The sequence below is a fragment of the Bufo gargarizans genome, chromosome 2, assembly GCF_014858855.1.
Source record: "Bufo gargarizans isolate SCDJY-AF-19 chromosome 2, ASM1485885v1, whole genome shotgun sequence".
NCBI classification, from domain to species: domain Eukaryota; kingdom Metazoa; phylum Chordata; class Amphibia; order Anura; family Bufonidae; genus Bufo; species Bufo gargarizans.
In genome coordinates, this window is record NC_058081.1 from 306472981 (window position 1) to 306485861 (window position 12881).

The window sequence follows — 12881 nt, forward strand, 5'->3', positions numbered from 1 at the left end:
TAGAATGTGAGCAGGACTGGTTGCCACCAGTTGCAGAGCTGCCTATGGGGTGAGGAGGCAGGGTCTCGCTATACTGCTCTACGATAGATGGTAATGATGCGATCCTGCCTATGATATGCCATCATGACTGAGCAGCCTGACAGGAAAAAAACTCTCCAATATGTAGTATATGTAAGTCCCAGACTGTAGAGTAAATTGAGGTCTCAAACCTTCACCACCACCACCCCCCACCCCTCCTTTGGAAGGCAAAAATCAGGAGTGCAAAATAAAAGGAAAGAAAGTATAAATGGCCAGACACTTCTCTTTTTTTATTTCACTCCTGGTTCTGGCCTTCAAAACTGCATGTAGAAACCTGACCGTGTGGCTGTACCCCTAGAATGAAGATAGTACACAGGCCCATAGAAGTGGTTCTATTCACACCATTGTTTTTTCAGCATGGGCAAGAAACTCTGGGCATGTCCTATTCTGGACTCACAGAACATGGACCTGGAGACCATTGTCTTAGAAGATCACCAGGTCTATGCGGACATATGGACCTCAATGCCACATGAAAGTGTCCATGGGTTGGGGCTACAAGACAGATGACTGAGTACAGATTTGTGAATAAGACCTAACCTTCAGTCATTCCACAAAGGTACAGTATAATGAAGATTAGAGCCTCATGTGAAAACACAGTGGGGACTGGTGCAACGGGAAAGAGGAGGAAATCCCCATAGTAACCAATCACATCACGGCTTTCATTTTCTAAAGGGTCTCCCAAAAAAGAGAATAGCATCTGATTAGATGTCACAGGTAAGCATGACTGTCCCTTTGCACAAGTCCTTTGGTATCATTATCCCAGAGATCAATAAGGATAGAAAAAATAATAATAATTTGACGTCTTGATATTTTTGTCAAAATATTTCTGTTGTCATTGGATGTCATTTTTGCACACAATTGACCAGCAGTTAACATAGTTTATTTATATATATTTATATATATATATATATATATATATATATATATATATATATAAACTTTTTAAAATTTATTTTTTAAATAGCACCACTGCATTCACTCACCCTGGGTTCACACCTGAGCGTTTTACAGCGCGTTCAAACGCGCTGTAAAACGCTCAAGACATGAAATCCAATGCTTCCCTATGGGAATGGTTCACACCTGGGCGTTTTACAGCGCGTACGAACGCGCTGTAAAACGCCCGACGCTCAAACAAGTACTTGAGCTTCTTTGGGGCGTTTTGACGCGCGTTTGTGGCCATAGGACACTGCAGTCAATGACACAAACGCGCGTCAAACGCGCGTTTACTATTACAAAAAACGCGCATAAAAACGCGCGACAAAAACGCGCGTTTGCGCAACGCTCAGGTGTGAACCCAGGGTCAGGGTTCGGCTACATGGTCATTGTGGTTGCGCAACAGCTCACCTTCTAAGGGTATATCTATTCTCGCAGGGGTTCGGCTAAACGGCCATCATGGTCCGGCATAGCTCACTCTCTGAGGTTATGTCTGTACTTGTAAGGGTTCAGCTATACAGCCATCCTGTATGGGCGACAGCTCACTCTCTGAGGGTATGTCTCTAGCTATAAGGGTCCGGCTACATGGCCATCATGGTCCAGCATAGCTCACCCTCTGAGGTTATGTCTGTACTTGTAAGGGTTCAGCTATACAGCCATCCTGTATGGGCGACAGCTCACTCTCTGAGGGTATGTCTCTAGCTATAAGGGTCCGGCTACATGGTCATCATGGTCCAGCATAGCTCACCCTCTGAGGTTATGTCTGTACTTGTAAGGGTTCAGCTATACAGCCATCCTGTATGGGCGACAGCTCACTCTGAGGGTATGTCTCTAGCTATAAGGGTCCGGCTACATGGCCATCATAGCTCACCCTCTGAGGTTATGTCTGTACTTGTAAGGGTTCAGCTATACAGCCATCCTGTATGGGCGACAGCTCACTCTCTGAGGGTATGTCTCTAGCTATAAGGGTCCGGCTACATGGCCATCATGGTCCAGCATAGCTCACCCTCTGAGGTTATGTCTGTACTTGTAAGGGTTCAGCTATACAGCCATCCTGTATGGGCGACAGCTCACTCTGAGGGTATGTCTCTAGCTATAAGGGTCCGGCTACATGGCCATCATAGCTCACCCTCTGAGGTTATGTCTGTACTTGTAAGGGTTCAGCTATACAGCCATCCTGTATGGGCGACAGCTCACTCTCTGAGGGTATGTCTCTAGCTATAAGGGTCCGGCTACATGGCCATCATGGTCCAGCATAGCTCACCCTCTGAGGTTATGTCTGTACTTGTAAGGGTTCAGCTATACAGCCATCCTGTATGGGCGACAGCTCACTCTCTGAGGGTATGTCTCTAGCTATAAGGGTCCGGCTACATGGCCATCATGGTCCGACATAGCTCACCCTCTGAGGTTATGTCTATACTTGTAAGGGTTCAGCTATACAGCCATCCTGTATGGGCGACAGCTCACTCTCTGAGGGTATGTCTCTAGCTATAAGGGTCCGGCTACATGGTCATCATGGTCCAGCATAGCTCACCCTCTGAGGTTATGTCTGTACTTGTAAGGGTTCAGCTATACAGCCATCCTGTATGGGCGACAGCTCACTCTGAGGGTATGTCTCTAGCTATAAGGGTCCGGCTACATGGCCATCATGGTCCGGCATAGCTCACCCTCTGAGGTTATGTCTATACTTGTAAGGGTTCAGCTATACAGCCATCCTGTATGGGCGACAGCTCACTCTCTGAGGGTATGTCTCTAGCTATAAGGGTCCGGCTACATGGCCATCATGGTCCGACATAGCTCACCCTCTGAGGTTATGTCTATACTTGTAAGGGTTCAGCTATACAGCCATCCTGTATGGGCGACAGCTCACTCTCTGAGGGTATGTCTCTAGCTATAAGGGTCCGGCTACATGGTCATCATGGTCCAGCATAGCTCACCCTCTGAGGTTATGTCTGTACTTGTAAGGGTTCAGCTATACAGCCATCCTGTATGGGCGACAGCTCACTCTGAGGGTATGTCTCTAGCTATAAGGGTCCGGCTACATGGCCATCATGGTCCGGCATAGCTCACCCTCTGAGGTTATGTCTATACTTGTAAGGGTTCAGCTATACAGCCATCCTGTATGGGCGACAGCTCACTCTCTGAGGGTATGTCTCTAGCTATAAGGGTCCGGCTACATGGCCATCATGGTCCAACATAGCTCACCCTCTGAGGTTATGTCTGTACTTGTAAGGGTTCAGCTATACAGCCATCCTGTATGGGCGACAGCTCACTCTCTGAGGGTATGTCTCTAGCTATAAGGGTCCGGCTACATGGCCATCATGGTCCGACATAGCTCACCCTCTGAGGTTATGTCTATACTTGTAAGGGTTCAGCTATACAGCCACCCTGTATGGGCGACAGCTCACTCTGAGGGTATGTCTCTAGCTATAAGGGTCCGGCTACATGGCCATCATGGTCCGGCATAGCTCACCCTCTGAGGTTATGTCTATACTTGTAAGGGTTCAGCTATACAGCCATCATGGTCCGGCATAGCTCAATCTTTGGGGGTATGGCTATACTTGTAAGGGTTCGGCTACACGGCCATCATGGTTTGGCATAGCTCACTTGTAAGAATTTAGCTGCATGGCCACCTTGGCGCCTAAGGATCAGGGTAGCGATGCTAGCACAGAAATGAATGGGGTCACAGCAGGACACGTTTGTCACGACCCGAAAACCACATAAAATGCAGCCGTGTCATATCTATGTTCACACAGTTCCACTATGATCCCACAGTAATCCTTGTGACCAAGACAGCCAAACCCTTACAAGCACAGACATGGGTGAGGTAGGCCCTGGTACTGAGGGCACACATAGTTACTGCTGCTTTCAGAGTCGTTGGGCCTCATCTGTCAAAAACAGAAAACTGTTGTAGTCGCCCATAGCAACCAATCACATCTCCCCTTTTATTTCTTAAAGTGTTCGGGGAAAAAATGAAAGGTGAGCTCTGATTGGTTGCTGTGGGCAACTGCAACAGTTTTCCTGTTAAACAGTCTTGGTGAATGAGGTCCATTGTTTGGCGATTTTGGTCAAAACCAGGAGCAGGTCCAAAAGAGAACAGGAGAACATGTCCCCACCCCTTACCTCTGCTGGTGTTTGCCCACAATCACTGACAGTGTGAATGCAGCCTGTATGTTCAGAGTGTTTTCAGTTTTTTTTTTTTCTTCCTTATGTGTTTTCGTGAAGATTTTTATTCCTGCCTATTTTCAGTGGGAGTTGTGGAGATGGAATCTGAGTCCAGAATGGACAGGTCACAGTGGGGAAGAAGGTAGCATCAAGATTGACACATGGATTCCCCATCAAAATCCACAGGGAGGATCGGCATGCATTTTTGGTGCTTATTTTGAAGCAGAATCCTGTGTGAACATGACCTTACAACCAGATAAAGCTGCTCTAAAAGCGTCCCCGAGTTCACAGGCAGACACCGGAGATCTCATCAGCCACGTCTTCATGCAGAATCACTTCTGCACTTATTTCTGCTCATTCTAAGACCTTGTCACCCATAGCAACAGCTTCCTTCATGTCAGAAAGTGTTGCTACGGGCAACAAGACCATTTGGCTCAGACACCGGGCACAATAAATGGGTGTAAAGCTGCACCAGATCAAGGTCTAGAAACGAAAAGCTTGAGCGTCTGCAGATTTCGGGGGGGGGGGGGGGGGGGGGGGGGGGGGGGAACACGTTCTGACAAAAACTCAGCGACCAGACTCCTGCATTCGGTCGCTATGGGCGAGAACGCCACTTTTCACCGGCGCATCCTGAGGTCCATTGTCTCACATGATAATACCACGCAGTTCTAATGAGGACAATAATAGAGCGCCATCTACAGAATGAACCCCATGTGACAATGACCGTATGACCACCAGCGGGGGATGTTGCCCATAGCAACCAGCTGTCATCGGTGCAGGCTGGAGAACAAGCTGTCATTAGGTTGCCATTGGTAACACCTCCATGCTGGGCAGACCTGCAGCGGCCTACCAGGCATTTCTATGCACCCAGGGCAGGAAGTGACAGTTGCCTCTGCAGCCCCCCACACCTGTAACGTGTCACACTGATGTACTGGACGCCCAGGCCCACACGAGAGGCCCAAGTGTCCCCAGCAGAGCATCCCTGACAGCCCCCATCACTGCAGCCATTCTCTAGGCCCGGATGCAGCCTGCGGCTGTGGTACTGCTCCGCCGGCGTCCCCCCGGCACTGCCACATACCCCCACGTCTTTCCCGCCGCACCGCCGTGTGGTACAGCCGCCTCCTCCTCCATCCACTGCCTGCCTGCCTCCCTCCCCGGCCACATCCAGACAAAAGCCGCCGCGGCCGCCCGGGCCCTGCTCCCGCTCCCAGGCCGCCGGCCTCCGGCTCTTCGCCGCTGCCCTCCCCGGCACTGCTCCGAGCCCGGCCCGGCACAGACGGCGCCTGAGACTGACGGCTCAGACAAATAAAAACACTCACCGCATGAATTTTCTTGTCTCGCAGAACCAAGATGGCTGTGTTTCCAACCCGGAGGATGCTGGGTGGGTGACCTTTCCCCTTTGACCCTCCGCCGTGACCCGCTCTCCTTCTCCTCCCTCCCTGACAACGACAGCTGGTAACCAGGAAGCGGCCCGGGCCTAGCTGGGGGGGATCGGCCTGCTCGTTCGGGGACTGCGCCCTCCTCTCCGGTGCTCCTTCCTGTGAGTGCTGGCGGGGGGAGGGAGGAAGAGGAGGAAGCTGCCGTTTTGGCGGCTTCATTCACATCCCAGGCCAGAGAGGAGGAAGCTCCGCAGCCATGTACACTCCTCATACCTGCAGCGCTCTCCTTCACACCAGCACTGGACAGAGGCCATGGAAGTACCTGAGGACCATGGGGTCCCCTCCATGCTGGCAGCACAGCCCTCATCCCTACCACTGCATGGAGAGGACGCCTGCCTCCCTTGTCCCATTTCAATGTGATGACCCACAGTCTGGGCATCTGTCAGCATGATCAACCCTAGTAAACCAGGAGTACCACATGATAGGGTTGATCATGCTTAGTGAAAGGGCTCCTCTTCATGGTCCTGTTTTAGAAAAATCAGTTTAAGGGTCCATTCACACGTCTGTAATTTGGGTCCGCATTCGCTCCGCAATTTGCGGACCCATTCACTTTCAATGGAGCTGGAACGGATGCATATCTGCATTTCAGGGATCTGCAATTCCGTTCCTGAAAAAAATAAAACGTGTCCTATTCCTGTCCACAATTGCGGACCAGAAAAGGCATTATAGTGTCTGTAATGTACGGTTTGCAGATTGCACATAGCAGGTGTCCGTAATTTGCGGATCCGCAAAACACTTACGGACGTGTGAATGGAAGAGATGCAAACCCATTCATTTTCTATGGGGCTGGAAGAGATGCAGAGAGCACACTATGTGCTCTCCGCATTTCCGGAGCGCACCCCCGATCTTCCGGTCCGTGGCTCCGCAAGAAAATAAAGCATGTCCTATTCTTGTGTATAATTTGCGCATCCACAATGCACTATGGACATCTGAATGGAGCCTTAAGCGGTTGTCTCACTTCAGTAAGTGGCATTTATCATGTAGAGAAAGTTAATACAAGCCACTTACTAATGTATTGGGATTGTCCATATTGCCTCATTTGCTGGCTGGATTAATTTTTCCATCACATTATACACTGCTCGTTTCCATGCAATCTAGCAGTGGTGGTCATGCTTGCACATTATAGGAAAAAGCAGTGGCCAGGATTGTGGGAGCGCACATAGGCTGGTGCTTTTTCCTATAGTGTGCAAGCATGAACACCACTGATGGATTGCAGGGTGGTCTGTAACCATGGAAACGAGCAGTGTATAATGTGATGGAAAAATGAATCCAGCCAGCAAAGGAAGCAGTATGGACAATCCCAATACATTAGTAAGTGCCTTGTATTAACTTTATCTACATGATAAATGCTATTTGCTGAAGTGAGACAACCCTTTAATATACTAATGCATACCTCCCAGCCTTTGAAAATCACAAAGAGGAACCATGGCAGCCACTGCAAATTTTTAAATGCTAAGCCACATCTCTAACTCCACCCATTGCATATCTGTACACGCCCAGTCCTTAGTCCCCCACACAATAGTTAAAGGGATTATCCAAGACTATAAAAATGTCCTCCATATGCCGGGCCCCTCACAATGAATATACGTACCTGGCTCACCGCACCGCCGCTGCTGCTTCTCCCCGTGCGCGGATGAAAACATCCGGTGTCGAGGGGGGAGAAGTCAATGGCAGGCGATGCTAGGGAGGCTCGGCGCATGCAGGTCTAAGCCATCAGGGAAAGCTGACGGAGTGGTACTGCACATGCACCAATTGAACATTCGGTGCGCATGCGCAGGATGATAGTGAGGATGCCTGGCCCAGTCACTGAAGGGGAGAGGTGCTGGTAAAGCACTGTTAGGTCCACCCCTCAGTGCACTCAAAATCTTTTGTTGTGGAATGTGCAAAAAAAAACTGCAGATTTCTCTAAAATAGGGCCACAGATTTCAGCAAGAGAGGGGTTGTTTCATTCTGTATAATCAACCCTAACAGGCAGTAGGCCTGCTTTAATAGGGTTGATCATGCTGACAGCTCTTTAATACGACATGTCCTTATGTCTGCATATTCTCCAGTGGTGTCCAGGTCTGTGGTCCATGACCACAATAGTACACACTCTTACAGGTGAAGGTGTGTGGGTCCTTAGACAGTACACAGCCATAAATTACATGTGAACGAGGGCAGAACTGAACCATTCTTGACAGGGCACTAAAGGCATTGCTGTATGCTTCTTTCTCCTTTTCATCAACCCAATCGTGGCATGTCTTCTAGTGTTAGACATGGGGTCAGTGTGTTCCTTTTACCAGTAACTACCAGCCCGCAGCCTCTGATCGAGCAAACACAGCTCCTGTGCCCACCCAATCAGTGCTCTATACTATTACGGCTTTTGTCAAGAACTCCCTTCCCGAGGCGCATGTTGGGAAGGAGGTAATTATGGCTATGATAGAAATAGAAGGATGCATGTGCGCCGTTTACATCGGGGAAGAGATGGTTCAGCGATGTATTTAAAGGGTTTGGCTCATCTGGGACATTGATAAACAGGATATGCCATCATCGTCAGAAACGTGCAGGTCCCACCTCTGGGACCAGTCAGGGCCGGCGCTACCATAAGGCAGACCAAGCGGCTGCCTTAGGGCGCGCCCTGTGCAGGGCGGAAGAATGAATGACTTACTACTTGTGGCGATTTATTTTGTGCCGCAGCGCCGGCGTCCGCCCGCGTCCAGCCTGCGTGTGCCGGCCACTCCCAGCCCTCACTCACGGCAACACATGGGCTCAGGCCACGGGGGCGTGACTGGTAACAGTGAGCGGCGCCACGGGAGCAGGGACTAGAGGTGAGCGAGCTGACTGTGTCTGTGTTGTGTTTGCGCTCACCGTCCTAGGTTCATTAAAGAGTTTCTACCACCAGATGTGGTCCTATTTAGCTGACTGACACTAGCGATGCGCTAGTGTCAGCAGTCCATAACAGTGTTCTTACTGATCATCTGTCTGCTGCCGTTCACCTTAAAAACGTACTTGTATAGATATGCTAATGAACCCCTAGGTGCTAGGTGGGCGTCATTAGCACCTAGAGGGCTCCGTCCACTAACCATTTCAGCCGCCCATCACGTCCCTCCAGCCCGCCCCGCTCCTGTTGATTGACGTGAAGCTTCTCAGTATCTCGTACCAATTCCCGCGCTTGTGCTGTGCGCTTCTGTATTCAGCGCAGGCACAGTGAGTGAATGCCGCGCTCCTGGTGCCGGCTTCCTCACTGTAACGTAGTTGGCGCAGGCGCAGTGAGGAAGCCGGCGCTGGGAGAACACAGAAGCGCACGGCGCAGGCGCGGGAATTGGTACGAGATACTGAGAAGTTTCAAGTCAATCAACAGGATCGGGGCGGCTGGAGGGACGCGATGGGAGGCTGAAATGGTTAGTGGACGGAGCCCTCTAGGCGCTAATGACGCCCACCTAGCACCTATGGGCTCATTAGCATATCTATGAAAGTAAGTTTTTAAGGTGAACGGCAGCAGACAGATGATAAGTAAGAACACTGTTATGGACTGCTGACACTAGCACATCGCTAGTGTCAGTCAGCTAAATAGGACCACATCTGGTGGTAGAAACTCCTAAGAAAGCAGCTGAGTACTGCAGTAAGTCATCACCTGCAGGGGAGAATCCCAGTAATGCATTTGAGGTCCTGTCAGATAATTAGAGACTGTGAGGGGTCAGCATGTGAGAACGCTATACAGTAGGCCACGTGTTAGTTACATCCATTGTGGCCCCTTATTTTATAAACCGAAGGAGTCAAGAGTAGAGATATAACGGTTGCAATGTTGCTTTCTGGGTTCATTGCTGTAAATGAATATGTAATATTTCATCTTCCTGTAACAGGGATGAGAATATTCATGATCTGTTGCATCAGCCCCATGGTGTGGTTAGTACTTTATTAATGGAATTAAAGTAAGGGGAAAGGTTGAAAAATGAAACTTTTTATTTATTTTCATTAATCACTTGCATGCCGCTGGCCTCCTGCAGCTGTTCTCCTCTGTGTGGTGGTCCTCATATCTTCTCTCTGGGCTCCCGAGTCCTGACAAGTTGTTTGAGGACCTTTCCCACTCTGCCAATCAGTGGCCGCAGCTGTGTCACGTGTCAGGGCAGTGATTTCCCGCTGAGCCAATCACTGTTCTGACACAGCTGCAGCCACTGATTGGCTGAGTGGGAAAGGTCCTCAAAGTCATGTCGGGAGCACAGAGAGAAGATACCAGGACACAGAGGAGAAGGGGAGCTGCTGCAGGCGAGGAGCATAATTTTTTACACAACATTAATAGAGGGGGGAAATGTCCCATGTTGGGGGGGGGGGGGTGATGTGACATGGGGGGGATAAATGTGACACAAAGGGGGTGATGTGACATGGAGGGGGAGAAATGTCACATTTCTCCCCCTCCATGTCACATCACCCCCCTATGTCACATTTCTCCCCCTCCATGTCACATCACCCCCCTATGTCACATTTCAACCCCCTCCATGTGACATCATGCCCTCCTTTTTACATCACCCCGACCAAGTTGGGGAGGGGGCACCGAAATGTAGCTTCGCTTGTGTGTGCAAAAATCCTTGCACCTGCCCTGGGACCAGTTGCTGTCTCCACAACGGTGTCCCCAAAGTGAAGGAGAGCACACCACTCATGCACAGGTGCTCTCTATTCACTTCTTTGGGAGTTCCTAAAATAGCCAAGTGAGGGAGCTCGGATGTTTTCAGAAGTCCCATAGCATAGAAAAGCGTACTGTGCAAGCGCAGCCACCATTCAATTCACTACTGTGGGACTGCTGAAGTTAGCTGAACTTCACTCAGCTATTTTCAGAACTCTCATAGCAGTCAACAGAGTGAACACACATGTGTGGCTGCTCTCTGCTCACTTTGAGGGCCTTGTTCTGGAGATAGACATAGATTGCATATCCTAGCGACATTGCTCAAGGATGGTTCGAAGAACATGAAATAAAATTCATCCCCAGATCTCAATTAGGGCTCATGCACACGAACGTATTTACTTTCTGCTTCTGTTCAGTTTTTTGCGGATCTTATGCGGAACCATTCACTTCAATGGGTCTGCAAAAACAACGGAAGGTACTCCGTGTGCATTCCACGCAAAAAAGTAGTGGATGTCCTATTATTTTCACGGTCTGAGGCCTCATTCAAGTCAACGGTCTGCAAAAAATACGGAACGCACACGGAACACATATGTACAGTACAGACCAAAAGTTTGGACACACCTTCTCATTCAAAGAGTTTTCTTTATTTTCATGACTATGAAAATTGTAGATTCACACTGAAGGCATCAAAACTATGAATTAACACATGTGGAATTATATACATAACAAAAAAGTGTGAAACAACTGAAAATATGTCATATTCTAGGTTCTTCAAAGTAGCCACCTTTTGCTTTGATTACTGCTTTGCACACTCTTGGCATTCTCTTGATGAGCTTCAAGAGGTAGTTACCTGAAATGGTTTTCACACCACAGGTGTGCCCTATCAGGTTTAATAAGTGGGATTTCTTGCCTTATAAATGGGGTTGGGACCATCAGTTGCGTTGTGGAGAAGTCAGGTGGATACACAGCTGATAGTCCTACTGAATAGACTGTTAGAATTTGTATTATGGAAAAAAAAAAGCAGCTAAGTAAAGAAAAACGAGTGGCCATCATTACTTTAAGAAATGAAGGTCAGTCAGTCCGAAAAATTGGGAAAACTTTGAAAGTGTCCCCAAATGCAGTCACAAAAACCATCAAGCGCTACAAAGAAACTGGCTCACATGCGGACCGCCCCAGGAAAGGAAGACCAAGAGTCACCTCTGCTGCGGAGGATAAGTTCATCCAAGTCACCAGCCTCAGAAATCGTAGGTTAACAGCAGCTCAGATTAGAGACCAGGTCAATGCCACACAGAGTTCTAGCAGCAGACACATCTCTAGAACAACTGTTAAGAGGAGACTGTGTGAATCAGGCCTTCATGGTAGAATATCTGCTAGGAAACCACTGCTAAGGACAGGCAACAAGCAGAAGAGACTTGTTTGTGCTAAAGAACACAAGGAATGGACATTAGACCAGTGGAAATCTGTGCTTTGGTCTGATGAGTCCAAATTTGAGATCTTCGGTTCCAACCATCGTGTCTTTGTGCGAAGCAGAAAAGGTGAACGGATGGACTCTACATGCCTGGTTCCCACCGTGAAGCATGGAGGAGGAGGTGTGATGGTGTGGGGGTGCTTTGCTGGTGACACTGTTGGGGATTTATTCAAAATTGATGGCATACTGAACCAGCATGGCTACCACAGCATCTTGCAGTGGCATGCTATTCCATCCGGTTTGCGTTTAGTTGGACCATCATTTATTTTTCAACAGGACAATGACCCCAAACACACCTCCAGGCTGTGTAAGGGCTATTTGACCATGAAGGAGAGTGATGGGGTGCTGCGCCAGATGACCTGGCCTCCACAGTCACTGGACCTGAACCCAATCGAGATGGTTTGGGGTGAGCTGGACTGCAGAGTGAAGGCAAAAGGGCCAACAAGTGCTAAGCATCTCTGGGAACTCCTTCAAGACTGTTGGAAGACCATTTCAAGAGAATGCCAAGAGTGTGCAAAGCAGTAATCAAAGCAAAAGGTGGCTACTTTGAAGAACCTAGAATATGACATATTTTCAGTTGTTTCACACTTTTTTGTTATGTATATAATTCCACATGTGTTAATTCATAGTTTTGATGCCTTCAGTGTGAATCTACAATTTTCATAGTCATGAAAATAAAGAAAACTCTTTGAATGAGAAGGTGTGTCTGTTAAGGATCTGTGGAAGCTTCCAGCAGGTACTTTAGAGGTTTTGTGGAGGCCATGCCTTAATAGGTTTGAGCTGTTTTGGCAGCATGATGGGGACCTGCACAATATTAGAAAGGAGATTAAGGGCTCTTTTACACTTGCGTTGTCCGGATCCGTCCTGTACTCCATTTGCCGGAATTACACGCCGGATCCGGAAAAACGCAAGTGAACTGAAAGCATTTGAAGACGGATCCGTCTTCAAAATGCGTTCAGTGTTACTATGGCAGCCAGGATGCTATTAAAGTCCTGGTTGCCATAGTAGTAGTGGGGAGCGGGGGAGCAGTATACTTACCGCCCGTGTGGCTCCTGGGGCGCTCCAGAATGACGTCAGAGCGCCCCATGCGCATGGATGACGTGTCCATGCGATCACGTCATCCATGAGCGTGGGGCGCACTGACGTCACTCTGAAGCGCCCCGGGAGCCGCACGGACGGTAAGTATACTGCTCCCCCG

General features: G+C 49.0%; 1 protein-coding gene across 1 annotated transcript in view; it reads right to left on the reverse strand.

Moving 5' to 3' along the window:
* CNOT2 (CCR4-NOT transcription complex subunit 2) overlaps positions 1–5723 on the reverse strand; it is a 75621-nt gene extending 69898 nt beyond the window's left edge. Inside the window, exon 1 of the mRNA XM_044280444.1 lies at positions 5496–5723. The gene's annotated coding sequence lies outside the window, so the exon portion shown is untranslated. The remainder of the gene's footprint in view (positions 1–5495) is intronic.
* Positions 5724–12881: the final 7158 nt, after the last annotated feature.